General features: G+C 42.4%; 1 non-coding gene across 1 annotated transcript; it reads left to right on the top strand.

Moving 5' to 3' along the window:
• Positions 1-7,653: 7,653 nt before the first annotated feature.
• TRNAF-GAA lies at positions 7,654-7,726 on the top strand. Its single transcript has one exon. It is a non-coding gene; the product is annotated as a tRNA-Phe (tRNA).
• The last annotated feature ends 7,486 nt before the right edge of the window (positions 7,727-15,212 follow it).

Raw genomic sequence — 15,212 nt, 5'->3', positions numbered from 1 at the left:
CACTATCTCCGCAGCAGCCAAGCCCTGCCAACTTCCAAAACATCATGGCAGAGAAAATGGCACTTGGCAACAATACATGGGTCTCTTTTGGTGGTTCTCAGGCAGGGTTCCCTGCAGTGCGGTTGAGAATAAATACCCCAATCTGTTTGCTGCAGCTGTGGGCAACAGTGGAATGATCCAAGCAAAAGCTGACCTTTCTGATGAGTACACATTTGACAGAGAAAGATATTTTTGTAAGTGGGTGAACCACTTCCTACGTCAGTTGATCACTCACAGGGTCATCCAATTTGAGCTGTGTCTACCCCAACCCCACCGTTGGCTACAACTTCGTGAGAGACACCCAGGCTACAACCAGCTGATAGTTATTTTATCCATTTCTAAAGGCAGCTGACCGGCTTGGCTTTAAATGGGTGACCTCAATTGTGACGTGAATAGCAAAGTGAATCATCATCTAGAATTTCCGAAGAAGTCAAAGTAAAGCTCTTTTTTTTTGATGGGTAGAATTTTCAAATTTCCGAGTTGCCTTTTAATTCTTCTCTTTTCAATAACCTGCAAGCGTTAACTATTTCATGGTAAATTATATATAATTACCGTCTTGGGATTTGGGCCACCCATCATTCACATGAAACTGAGAAAGGCATTAAACTTCTTCTAATCAGATAAATACTTCGGAAGCAAATAATCTCAGATTGCACGTTAGGTGGGACTTGCTATGATACTTAAATGTTAAATATTCAATGGTGAACAAGTATTGAATTTCTAGCTTCCCTAGCCTTACTACATGCTTATTCTCCTCTAAGCCTATAATGCCCCCAAATTGCATTTCTTTTCTCCTGCCTCTTTTAGACAGCAGGGCTGTGTCCCAGTTGATTAATAGGTCAAGACTTGCAGAATATGGTTATACTTCTCTGCTTTAATATTGACTTTTTGTTCCATCCTGACAAGAGTCATTTGATTTTTCAATTTCTAGATCTCTATATAAGAAGAAGGTCGCAGAGCACTTACAAGAATTGCTTTGTTCTGGTGTTCTGGTGCTTGAATTATCAAAATTAAATCACAGTAAATGACCTTGAGTCATTTTTTTTCTATATCCTAGAATACCTTGAAGCCACTCAAAATTCTCTGGCTGCACATTACAGGAACCCCAAGAAACGGTGACACAGGCTTCCGAGGTTATGGTGGAGATGCCAGAAAGCCCGGAGCATGATGGTAAACTGATTAAAGTTTTCAAGTAAGTGAAGGTTTGTGCATGAGACTACAGAGTCTCAGTCCTGAAAGCTTGATGTGAACTTGAATTTTCCACTATCACCAACATTTCTCTTAGCTAAGGCCTGTTGCTTTGAGGCAACTTACTGAGGTATTGCACTACTAAATAATTTGGAGAATTTATCACCATCATGTAAGGTCCTAGCCTTAATAGATACTTTTCATCTGGGTGGGGGTGAAGATTGGAGAGAGAGATGTTGGGTTCCACAGCAGAAAGCTCAAAGTGGGCAGGTGAGAGAAGGTACAAAGGACAGGCATCCGTAAGTCCCTTAGAGAAGGAGCAAGGACCATGAGGGAGCAAGGACCATGGGGGACATCCCTGGTCACCAGCCACGCAGTATTTCTCTTGTATTAAACGTGAGGCCTTTGGGCTGTTGAAACCACAACTGGTTCTAGGAGTCTCTCAGGGGCTGAGCACAAGTGTCTTTTCCACAGGAGATGGTGTCTCCTGTAGCACAGGAAAGTCTTGCATATGATTGCTGGCTTTGAGTGTGGCTTTAAATGAGAGTAAAAGAGGTTCTCCTCCGAAAATAGGAGAATTCTATTGAAGAGAAGAATGTGGGAGAAGAAAATCAGATCGAATCACAGGATAGAAAGTAGCGATTCTCAATGCGTCCTTGAAGGGTGATCACATGTCTGTCTTGTGAGGTACTCTTCAAAGGCTACACGTAGCTGTACACTTTCATGGGTGGCAGGATTAAGAAAAAAGGGGGAGGCAGTTTCTTATTTCAGATGCTAAGGAAAGGCAAGAAGCACTTCGGTAACTGTCTGGGGACCTATTTTGGAAAATGAGGATTTTGCTAGCTAGGGAGGGGCCTGAGACATAGAAACCTCGTGTTCAGACCTTATCAACTATTACTCACAGTTTTGTCCCTCCCTTGGTTTCCCAAGGATTAATTTTCATAACCAGATCCACTCTGTGGAGGGTGAGGAATTCGAGTCAGGGGAGGTCATTTCCCAAATATTGCTTTCTAGGTGGCAAAGGTCACCTGACAGTTAACCAAGGGCCAAATCGAAGGTTCTGGAACTTAGCAGAACAAACAGTGGGAGGTGGATGGATATATTTCAGGGGAGGCTCATGATGTAACCTGGCTTCTGTGATCAGCTCGCTTTGATTGCATAAGTTAGGGGTCACTGAAAAACTCACAAAATTTAGGGAAGAAAGTCTACATCGAGGGAAGAGGGACCCCAGTGCACTAGATCATTTTCAAGGCACTTCACAGCTGTTCTAAACCAATCGCTGCAGCATTTAACATGGTAGAATTGTGATGGATAGCATTCTCTTTTAATCAGATGAAGTTCCTTGCTATTTTGTTTTTAAATTTCTATAAATTTTAAAACAGTATCGTGACCAATTAAAACTCCTTAGGTGGAAGCCATTTTTAATTTATATTGGTATTTAAACCATAGATTCTAGTTACCTTTTTTGGAATTCCTTAACACTTGATGTTTTAGAGACCAGGGTCCTATGGAGCCTGTAAGAGGCTCAACCTAATGAGATTCGGAGCACGAGAGATGGTCTGTTTTGTGCCACAAAAGAACTTCTAGCCCCATCAACTATGCATGCAATGGTGTAAATATAGCACCTCTAATGAGAAGTTAGCTTAAAATACACAGCCTGCCAATGGTGAATCAGCAGCAGCCGCCGAAGAACATACCAGAAGAACAGTGTGTGTGGGAGTGGAGGGATGAAGGCTTTTGGTAGAAGCTAACCAAGTCTTTCAGGTGTGGGGGAACCATCCTGAGTCCTGACGGTTGCTTTCTGAAGGTCATAACCACCCCTCGGCCCCCTGGTCTCTTCTGTCCCACTCCATGGCCAATGCCCCACGGAATCCTAGAAGTCAGAGAATGTTTTGTCTGGTTCGGAACTAAGGAAACTGAAGCCCAGAGATGTTTAACCGTAAGGTTCCAATATGGCCAATTGGAGGGAAGAATTTAGTCGGAAGCCAAGGGACGTTTTGTTCCACTGTAGGAAGGACATGACATCAAGGCCATAACTAGGTCATGTTCACCACAACCAAGCCTGCGTTTTTAAATGTTTATTTATTTTTGAGAGAGAGAGCACAAGCTGGGGAGGGGCAGACAGAGAGGGGGACAAAGGATCTGAAGGAGGCTCCACACTGACAGAAGAGAGCCTGAGGCAGGTCTCGAACTCACGAACCAGGAGATCATGACCTGAGCTGGAGTCGGACACTTAACAGACTGAGCCACCCAGGTGCCCCAAACCTGCATTTAGTATGGCAAATCCACAACGAATAAAGAAACCCATGACAGTAAACACAGCTTCTAAAAGATAATTTCTACGGGCGCCTGGGTGGCTCAGTCGGTTAAACGTCCCACTTCGGTCAGGTCATGATCTCGCGGTTTGTGAGTGAATCCCTGCTTGGTATTCTCTCCCCCGCTCTCTCTGCTCCCCCTGCTCCCTGCCACTTACACTGTCTCTGTCTCTCTCAAAATAAATAAATAAACTTTAAAGACCCTTAGCCTATAATTCTGACCTGTTTTATTTGTTTGGTTCATTTTGGTAAAAGCTGTCTCTCCACACCATTCAGAGATTTGCTAAAAAATCTTTGCCACTTTAGCCTTTATTCAAAGGGTTAGGCCTCTTGAATTCTGATGTTTGGTATCTACAGCTTGAAGGTATCCTGACATAGAATGCTTTCGTTTCATATTCCAAAGAAACATTTAGAAACGATCTTATGCCTAGGAGCCAAAGCAATGTTCTATTATTAAAAAATAGACTTTCCTACCAAACTGTTATAGAAAGAAATTGTAACTACAATGATTATCCGGTTATCAGACCCCTAGTTTCAGACAATAGATTGTGGTTCTTTGGAAAATGTTTTATAACCTCAAAGCACCTGCAATATTAAACAGGAGATTTATATCTGGAATAGAAGTATGCTTCTTTTTTTTTCTATAAAAATTTACTGGGCAAAACAAAGGGATTAACAAAGAGTCAATCCTTGAAATTAAAAACAAAATCTGAAAAAAAAAGAGAATTTTGCCTTTGGTTTCATGTCTTTGTAGTACTCCCAATACCATTACCACTATATTTATCTAGTACTTTTTTTCTTTTTTTTTTTAAATTTACATCCAAGTTAGTTAGCATATAGTGCGACAATGATTTCAGGAGTAGATTCCTTAATGCCCCTTATCCATTTAGCCCATCCCCACTCCCACAAACCCTCCAGTAACCCTCTGTTTGTTCTCCATATTTAAGAGTCTCTTATGTTTTGTCCCTCTCCCTGTTTTTATATTACTTTTGCTTTCTTTCCTTTGTGTTCATCTGTTTTGTGTCTTAAAGTCCTCCTATGAGTGAAGTCACATGATATTTGTCTTTCTCTGACTGACTCATTTCGCTTAGCTTAATACCCTCCAGTTCCATTCATGTAGTTGCAAATGGCAAGATTTCATTCTTTCGATTGCCAAGTAATACTTCATTGTATGTATATACCACATCTTCTTTATCCATTCATCCATCGATGGCCATTGGGCTCTTTCCATACTTTGGTTATTGTTTATCTAGTACTTTTGACATACAGGACCTCTCCTTATTTACTCTGCACATTGGATATTGGATGAGTTTACTGGGACCACCATAACAACATAGCACACAATGGGTGCCTTAAGCAGCAGAAATGGATTTTCTCAGTTTTGGAAGCTGGAAGTCCTAGATCAAGATACAGACACAGTTGGCTTCCTCTGAGGGCCTCTCTCCTTGACTTGCCAGTGGCTACCTCTTGTCACTTCGTCCTCATGTCCTTCTTGCAAGAGCATCCTGGTGTCTTTTCCACTTATAAGGACACTACTCAGCATGGATTGGGGTCCCACCCTAACATTTAACGTCACTTAACTTAATCACCTCTTTAGCTGTTATCTGTAACATGCTTAATGAGTGGGAGTAGAGATTTCAACATCTGAATTTGGGGGGCGGGGACAATTCAGCCCATGACAGGTGCTAGCTCCATTTTACAGAGGAGGAAATGGAGGTCCAGGGAAATGAGTCACCAAATTCTTACTACACTAATTCTACCTAAATATGTAAGAAATGTAGAAACTTGTGTGACCACGAAAAATGTTAGACTCAGTCTCCTATTTCAAATCACCTAGAATCTTTTTTTTTTTTTCCAAGAAAGAGAAAGAGAGTGGGGGACGGGTAGGGGGAAGGAAAGAGAGAATCCTGAGTAGGCTCCATGCCCAGCTAGAAATGGGGCTCGATCTCACAACTGTGAAATCATGACCTGAGCTGAGATCAAGAGTCTGACACTTAACCAACTGAGCCACCCAGGCACCCGACATAGCATCTACTTTTAAACCAATACTGGAAATTAGCTACAACCCTACCTTCCATAGTTAATGAGTTTATAGGTTTTTAAATTATTTAGGATGAAAGAATCTGAGGCTTTAATTCATCAAAGATAGCTTACCTTAAAACTATAGAATTCACTTAAGGTATAAAATAAATGATTTAAAATATTAGCATTTCTAATATTATATGTTCTAAAATTCTGGGATTTAGTGTGTGTATATATAAATATAGTTTCTTTCTTCTATGCTTATAAAGTGATAATGACTCTTGTTCTGCCACTTACTAGCTGTGTGAACTGGGGCAAGTTATTTAATAATTTGGTGTGTCAGCCTCTTCATTCGTAGAATAGTGATGTTAATAATTCCTGCATTTGAGGTTATTATAAAAAAATTTTTTTTAAATGTTTTTATTTATTTCTGAGAGAGAGACAGAGACAGTGTAAGCAGGGCAGGGGCAGAGAGAGAGGGAGACACGGAATCCAAAGCAGGCTCCAGGCTCCGAGCTGTCAGCACAGAGTCTGACGCGGGGCTTGAACCCACGAGCTGTGAGATCATGACCTGAACTGAAGTCGGAGGCTTAACCGACGGAGCCACCCTGGTGCCCCGCAGACCCTTAGCTAAAAAGAACAAACTGATGGTTATTGGCGGGGAGTTGGGTGGGGGGAGGGGCTAGATGGGTGATGGGAGTTAAGGAGGGCACTTGTTGTGAGGAGCACCGAGTATGGTCCCTAAAGTTCTACACTGGAAACTAATAGTACCCTGGATGTTAACTAACTGGAATTTAAATAAAAACTTGAAAAAAAAAAAAAAATAGGAAAGGCACAGCTGCCAGGGGCTTGCAGAAGACTGGTGCTTACTCTCCAGAGAGTTCTGTGGGCACCCCAGCGGCAGCCTCTTGCTCACCAGCCCCCACTCGCTGCCCGCAGACAAGCCCCGACCTACGATACCCCAGTGAACTTGCCCACCATCAGCGGGAACAGCCGCATCTTCTTCAGCCAGATCCGATTCCCAGCCTTGGTGTGGCGGTGGGGAGAGGGGTCTCAAATGTGTTCCTTCCTTGGCTACAAATAAATATATTTTTTATGCACGTATATTGGTTTCCTATCGCGGCTGTAACAAAGTACCACCGACTTAGCAGCTGAATGCAACGCGGATTTCTTATCTTACAGTTCTGGAGGGGAGATGACCAGAATTCATGTCACTGGGCTGAAAGCAAGGTGTCGGTGGGGCTCCCTTCCTCCTTTGCGGGGGCTGCGGGGAAAATCGGTTTGCTTGCTGTTTCCAGCGGCCAGGGGCTGCCCCGTTCCTTGTGGCCTTGACTATCTTCCAATCCAGCAATGCCAGGCTGGTCCCTCTTACACTGGTGTCTGTCTGGGTCTGTCTGGTCCACCTGTTCCCTTCACTGACAAGGACGGTTGTGGTTACCTTGGACCCACCTGGATAATCCAGGATATTCTCCTCACCTTAGAGAGCAGCCTCCATTCCAAGGCCACCTTCATGCCCCTTTGCCAGGGACCCTAACACACTATGTTTTCTGGGGATCAGGACATGGGCATCTTTGGAAGCTGACTATTCTGCTACCACGGCTTTTCGGTTTCCTTCATCTGTCCTGTTCCCTTTTGTGTGTGTGTCTGCCATTTCCCCTTTGCAGTCTCCTCGGAACGGTAGTCTTCAGCTGGTTTCTAATCCTGGCTATGTTTATGGGTCTATGCGAACATGGCTTTTATGGAGGTTGATATTTCATTAAATATTGAAGTGGACCATCCTGCTATTTTCCTAGAAATTAAGATGGAAATTAAGATGGAAATGCCAACTAAGGACATTTTTTTTTTGACATGAGAAAAGCCCAAGATATATTTTTAATGGGAAAAACCGATTGCAGAACAGTTAGAAACACAGCTGAGAAAAGTGAAATTATTTATTACTTCGGCTTAGAGACAGGGATCTTGCCTCATCACCTTCTGTGACATTTGTTAAATGTCTACCTCCAGCTGAACCTGAATATTGATTTTTTTTTTACTGCTGCAAAACCAAATATTCTTCCATTATAGTTACACGGGAAAGCTGTCCAAACGAGCTGAAATAGCTCAGTTGGGAGAGCGTTAGACTGAAGATCTAAAGGTCCCTGGTTCAATCCCGGGTTTCAGCAGTGTTTTTGATGTTTATGCTAAGTCTACTTTCTGGCAGTCTTAACCAACATATAAGCTGTAAGGGGAATATTAGGTTCTAATGCCTTGGGTGGATCATTGGCTTTTCAGGGAGGGGTGATGTCCAATGTCTTGGTGGGCCCTTTTGTGTAAACCCACAAGCAACATTGTACTTCCTGACTGTAATAATAATAGCTGATGTGTCTAAGGTACTTACTATATGTCCAGCTTTCTTCTAAGCTCTATGTATCGACTTATTTAAAATGGCCACTAAAATTCCCCATGACTACTCGTTAAATCAGTGAAGCTTGTGCTTGGGGCCTGGGATGTGGTAGATACACAGTTAATGATTTTTACTTCGACCATCATTATTGTTCTTATTGGCTAGGAACTTCCCAAGCTAGAGCTATGAGATGTGAGTTATTTCTAAGGATCTTTCACCCCACTGTCTGATAAGGCAGTATGCAAGGTTATGATTATTTCCAAATTCTGCATTAACAATTCTTTGCTTTTATATGGTCAGCGTGAAAGGATATTTTCCCACTTTGCAGAAGGGGATTTAGCTTGTTTTCCAAAGGCCTCACCTGAATTCATAGGAGTGGGGGAAAGGGGTGTCTTCAAAGTCTCCGAAACTGAATGCAAACTTGAGTGTTCGTGTGCCCGTTTCCCTGGGAAGAATGTCAACGGGGATCAGATTCTAGGTTTGTGACCTAGAAAAGATTTAGAAGGTTTGGTTGTAAAAGATTTCCTCGTCACAAATGCTTGCTAGTAATTTACGACCTGACCTTTTGATTTTGCCAACGTGCTGAGTGATAGGACTTTTCCTTATTGTGTTTGTCCCTCGCTCAACGCTGTATCTACCGTGTGGTGGGTTTCAGGAGGGAGCCCAGATTGTCAGCAAACTTTCCTTTGTCCGGGTGGTGGTCTTGAAGGCCAATTTCCCATAGTGGAACATACTTGACCAGTTTTGGAGGCCCCCCTGCTACTTTGGGGCACCTTTCATGACCCACCCCCCAACACCGTGTTTACTCTGCAGAGGTGGGTCTCACTCCACCGAATTGTCTCTTTTCTGGGAAGATTAAGGATGAAGTCCCCTCATTACCTTTATTATTCTACTTTTTAAAAATCTTCAGTTCTCGTTGATGGCATCTGTAGACAGTCCGGATGTCCGGAAGCAATACCAGGCAATGACTGCTGTCCTTCCATCGTCACATTATTTCATGTCTGTCACCTAAATGACATCACCAGGACTTGGCTGTGCTTTGGTCAAGAGGTAGTGCTTCCAGTTAAAGCCAGGGGTTCTCCGGGCTTCGGGCATTTACAGAAAGTATAAATGCTGCAGATTATCCTGTCTTGCTCCCTCATTTCCCCAAGAATTTAACCACACTTCCAGAAAATCTGCCCCCCTGAAGACAGAATTGGCCCAGGAATGGAGTTCTCATGATGAGGCTGGAGCTAGGGAAGGGGGTCCCAGGGAAATCTGACGGCTAAAGGTGTGAGTCAAGTGCGGGGAGGAACATCTAGAGTCCAACATCAGAGTCCACTTCCAAACCCAAAGTCCACTGGGATAGAGGCAGGATCTGGGTCAAAATGAGGAGACCAAGTGTTCTAGGCCAGGCCGGGGCGGCGGGGGGAGTCTCAGGGAAGTAGATGGGGAGCAAGCCTCAGTGGTCAACAGGGTTAGGGTGGTGTAAAGGGCCCTCTGGACAAGATGGAAAGCACTTTTAATTCTTCCCAATAATCTCTGCATCGTTATTACATGGGATTGGGCTCTTCACTATTTGTACGTATGTGTGTATACACACATGTACACATACACAAACACAGTAGTGTTGGTATCTAAAGGGAATATGAATTATATTGACCAATATATTGACCAATATATTGACCAATTATATTGACCAATTCGAAAGAGAATCAAGTATTTTTAAAAATGTGTTATGGTTGTTATGATTATAAAAAAGTATAAACTGAAGCATTAACATTTTTATAGAACTATATTGCTTAAAAAGCAAAGATAGGTCTACTCTAATCCCAGCCCTGGAGATAGCCATTGTTAACAATCTGGTATCTACACTTTTTCCAGATGTTTTTCTACACACTGTTAATATAAAATTAACGTATATACACATGAATGCAGTTATAATTTACCTAGAATTAGACCATTAGGTCATAATATTTTCCCATAATTTCCAAACAGTGGGACTGAATGCGTAAAATAGTAACAGAAGTTTATTTTCTTTGCTGTGTTTTCTTTTCATGTTTCTCTTAATGGAAATAAAATATTAAAAGAGGCTAAGGCATGAAAACTCAAGCCTTCACTATAGCATAATCCAAATTTTTAAAAATCACACTTCTATAAAATCTTTTTTTGGTTTGTTTTTAATGTTTACTTTTGAGACACAGAGCACAAGCGAGGGAGGGGCAGAGACAGAAGGGCACAGAGGATCCAAAGCCGGCTCTGTGTTGACAGCAGAGAGCCCAACACGGGGCTGGAACTCGAACTGTGAGATCATGACCTGAGCCGACGTCAGACGCTTAACCAACTGAGCCACCCAGGCGCCCCACACTTCTACAAAATCTTAAGTGAGGGAGGCAAAAGAGTCTTACCAGTAACAATGATGATAATAGTAAGAGGAAATATTTATTGAAATTTTACTCTGGGTCAAGCCCCACTTTGTGCAATTTACAGGAATTAGTTCATTTAATTAGTGATGAAGAAATCTAAAAAGCAAGCAGCAAATAGGCATTTGTAGCAATTTGAGAGTATTGCAGAGGGAGCGGCCTCCATTTTATGAGGAGTAGGAAGTTAACAATGTCACAAAGTCCGAACAAGAGCTAACGGGGACTGGAAGGGTGCAGGGCATTTAGAGAAAACGCTGCCATTATCTCTGTAAGGTCAGAGATCATAAATTGTCTGTATGAGTACAATCTGTTCAGTAATGTGTGTGTGTGTGTGTGTGTGTGTGTGTGTGTGTGTGTGTGTCTGTGTGATAGCTTATATATCTGTTATTGAACTCATATTGATCATAAAAATACCAAATTTGTTCCTCTAATTTTTCATTCTTCGTGTGATGTTTAATTCACAATGATACAAAACACTTTTACAATCTTTATTATTAATGATCACAATTTGCATGAAATCACTTAAAAAACCCCAATGACACAAGGAGGAAGCTGGGATTACATTTACAACTCATTCTCTTTGGAAATGTAAAATGTTGGCTAGAACTGGTAACGTGGCCAGTATAAACCTGTTGGAAACTGTATAAACGGTTTAAAATCTAGTATTTCTTCCAGCATGAGTTCATTGTGCTTCTCCATTTGGGGTCTGTAATCAGTGGAATGGAAATTAAAATTGTGTGCATGCTTTTCTTTCCCCCAGAGTCTGTGAAACCCTCCAAATTAACTCCAAAATGTATTCAACCTATTTCCTGAAAAGTCTGGTGGGTAATTTTATGGAGGTTGTTCAGTGTAATAGAGACAACAGAGCTTTTCAGGTAAGCTAATGGGGAAAGAGAAGGACTGGGGAAACGGAGAAAGAACAGAAAAGAAAAAGTGGATATCCTCTTCTGAAAGGGCTCAGAAACTAGCAGTAGATTAGGAAAATTAGGCTAGGGCCGCCTGGATGGCTCAGTCACTTAAGTGTCCAACTTCGGCTCAGATCACGATCTCATGGTTTGTGGGTTTGAGCCCCATGTCAGGCTCCATGCTTGTACCTTGGAGCCTGCTCAGGATTTTCTCTCTTCCTCTCTCTACCCATCCTCCTCTGCTCTCTCTCTCTCTCCAAATAAATAAATGAACATTTAAGAAATAAAAAAAGAAAAATTAGGCTGAAGAGTCTACTTGTCCTACTTTTCCAGGGATACAGGGTGTGGGCTTCTCCTTAGAAAACTAAGGAGCATGGGGCGCCTGGGTGGCGCAGTCGGTTAAGCGTCCGACTTCAGCCAGGTCACGATCTCGCGGTCCGTGAGTTCGAGCCCCGCGTCAGGCTCTGGGCTGATGGCTCGGAGCCTGGAGCCTGTTTCCGATTCTGTGTCTCCCTCTCTCTCTGCCCCTCCCCCGTTCATGCTCTGTCTCTCTCTGTCCCAAAAATAAATAAAAAATGTTGAAAAAAAAAAATTAAAAAAAAAAAAAAAAAGAAAACTAAGGAGCATGGGTCTCCAGTCTTGGGAACCTCTAATGCTTTAGCGTACAACTGGCAAAAGTTCACAGATGAGCATGTCTTTTCCCACATGATTTTAAAATTCTACGTGTCCACATTTTATCATCTTTTATATTAAAATCTGTGAAATCTAGGGTGCCTGGCTGGCTCAGTCAGTAGAACATGCAACTCCTGATGTCGAGGTTGTGAGTTCGAGCCCCATGTTGGGCACACAGATTACATAAAACACACAATCTTTTAAAAAAGGGAAAAAATTGACATCTGTAAACGCTGCTTCAAAACCTACAGCAGTGATTGCTGTATGCCAAAATGCAGCCACTTCTTGGATTAAAAAAACTTTCGAAAGTGGTCCTGACTGAATGCGAAGCCACAGACTTAGTCTGTATATTTTTTTTCCTTCACAAGATGGTCTCTTCTTCTGTCTTTTAAATAATTTCCATGTTTGGGTTCCTTTCAGAAGAAAGTTCACGGGAACAATTATAGATAGCCAATGGAAAAGAATTGTTGTAGAGAGCCTGGTGATACCTACCCAACCCTCTCAAGAACCTCACTCCAAAAATAGTTTCAGGGCCCCTGGGTGGCTCAGTAGGCAAAGTGTCTGACTCTGGATTTCAGCTCAGGTCATGATCTCAAGGTTCGTGAGATCGAGCCCCACATCAGGCTTTGTGCTAGACTTGGAGCCTGCTTAAGATTCTCTCTCTCTCTCTCTCTCTCTCTCTGTCTCTCTCTCTCTCTCTCAAAATAAAATAAATGAAAAACATACTGTTTCAAAAGCTGTGAAATGTATGAAACGTCTATGTCTAGTTTCATTGCTGATGAAATACACCTGACTAATTTTGTGTAACTGATGAAGATCCCAATTCTTCTCTGTTTTTCTTTTAGAAGCTGCCTTGATATCTTTCTCCTAGGAGAATTAAGGGAAGATTTGACAATGCTATATAATGTGTACATTTTTCGCTTAGTTTGCATGGTTGGCCTGAGTTTTTGCATCAGTTTGAAGAAGCGAGTTGACTGAAAATGCCCTTTTATGTCTTCATGGAGATGTAAGATCCATACCTACCATCAACGCCTTTCCCTGTCAGTTACACAGGAGGATTTGTAGCTTCTTTTACCCACATATCACTCATTTGATGTCCATCAATCTTCTGATGAAGAGGAAGCGGGGAGAGGTTCCTTACTTTATCTCTGGGGCGTCACATTTCCCACTCACCTGCAAGGAATTCTCTGCAAAGATGACAACCAATCCCGGACTTACTGGCTAGGCTCCCGTGATCTGGAAAACTTTTCAGAGGTTATTTTGCAGAGCTGATAAAGTTGTCCTACCAAAAGCCCAAGAATATGCACCTTGGTCTTTTGCCAATTTATCGAACTTGTAAAAGACCACATTTGTCCAGAAATGAACATTTACGTTCCCTGTGTGTTTCCATATAGTTAAAGAATAACACCTTCTATAAACCAGAGCTTAGCTGGCCTCAGCCCTATCCCGAGCAGTTCTATTCTTTCTTTTATGTAAACCTCACAGCATCCCATGTTAGCCCCATTTTACAGAAGAGGATCCCAGACGTAAAGGAGTTTCAGCGGCTTACCCAACATCAGGATCAGGATCAGGCATCAGGCAAAGGATCAGGACAGCGTTTAGACTTGTCTGACCTCCAAACCCTGGCTCATTTGCCCTGCTTGGTCCCTTCCTGGATGAGTGGTCTGTTGATCAATTCCACATGTCAATGGATTAGATTAAAGAGTCCATATTAACTGCATAATTTCATCCTTACCTTCTTTTCCTAAATTAAATGTTCACACCGTCACGGAGACAGCACTGATTTACTGGTACTGATTATGTGCCAGGCGCTCAGCTGGACAGTTCCACATACTTTCATTTACTGTTAATGACAGCTCTGGAGGCAAGCATGATTACCACCTCGACTCTGGGGTAAGGACATTGATGTGCAGAGAGGTAATCTATTCATGGTCATACAGCGAACTAGGGACAGAGCCAAGATTCAGTCAATCCCTGCTGATGCCACAATAAAGTCTTCCAGGAGCTGATAATGTCATTTGATGACAACCAATGTTTCAATTCACACTTATGCTTTGCCCTTGACCAACCAAACAGATTCTTTCTTTTGGCACACATTAGCTTGTTGTTGTTGTTGTTGAAGCAGACCACACCCCATGATTCTGGGGTGGAAAGTGATATTTTGCAGGAATAGATTTTTCTCTTTGATCCTTAACTTTTTTTCCTAATTTGCCAAGTACTTCTCCTCCTTTCCTTCTCCTCCTCCTCCTCCCCCTCCTCCTCCCCCTCCCCCTCCCCCTCCCCCTTCCCCTTCTTCTCCTTCTCCTTTCTTCTTCTTTTTTAAGGACCTTCATCTTTTGTTTTAGGACATAGATCTCAGAACGGTCTTGAACATGTGTAGGTCAGTAAGAGCAAATTTCAGATCTTCACTGAAAAAAATTAAAATTTGGGGCACCTGGGTGGCTCAGTCGGTTAAGCATCCGACTCTTGATTTTAGCTCAGGTCATGATCTCACGGTTCTGAGTCTGAGCCCTTTGTTGGGCTCCGTGCTGATGGTGCAGAGCCCGCTTAGGATTCTCTCTCTCTCTTTTTATCTGCCTCTCCCCCACTCACACATCTCTCTCTCTCTCTCAAAAATAAAATAAACATCTAAAAATATAAAAAAATAAAAAAATAATAATCTTTCATCTAACAACACACTAAAGTTAAATATGATGGGGCGCCTGGGTGGCTCAGTTGGTTGAGCATACACCTTCGGCTCAGGTCATGATCTCATGGTTTGTGAGTTCGAGCCCCGTGTTGGGCTCTGTGCTGATGGGTCAGAGCCTGGAGCCTCATTTGGATTCTGTGTCTCCCTCTCTCTCTGCTCCTCCCCCAAGCATGCTGTCTCTATCTCTCATAAATAAATGAACTTAATAAAAAATTTTTAAAAATAAAAAAAAATAAAGTTAAATATGAAAGTTCCTCTTGCACTAAAGGGTAGAAAGGAGTTTGAATGTCTTACGGTTTTCTTTATCTTGACCTGAATGTGGATTTCTACCGTGAAAATTGACATTTGTGTTTGGCGAGCCTCAGAGAACCTAGGGAAGGCCGTTTTTTCCAGCCCACCTCACAGAGTGCCATGGACACATTATGTGCTGGGCAGATACATTATTGAAGGCTTCCTCCCCATGTTCAACCAAAAACCTCTAACCTGTGCCTTGAAATAATGGGGCATCAGTCATACTTTGTCAACCAACTCTGTGGAGACCCCTGGCTATGTAAGCTCGGGAAGGGGTGTGGGGTGGGTTTGAACTTGGCTGGAGTT

Source organism: Panthera leo, chromosome C1 (genome assembly GCF_018350215.1).
Source record: "Panthera leo isolate Ple1 chromosome C1, P.leo_Ple1_pat1.1, whole genome shotgun sequence".
NCBI lineage: Eukaryota > Metazoa > Chordata > Mammalia > Carnivora > Felidae > Panthera > Panthera leo.
This window is presented reverse-complemented; position numbering and strand designations above follow the sequence as displayed.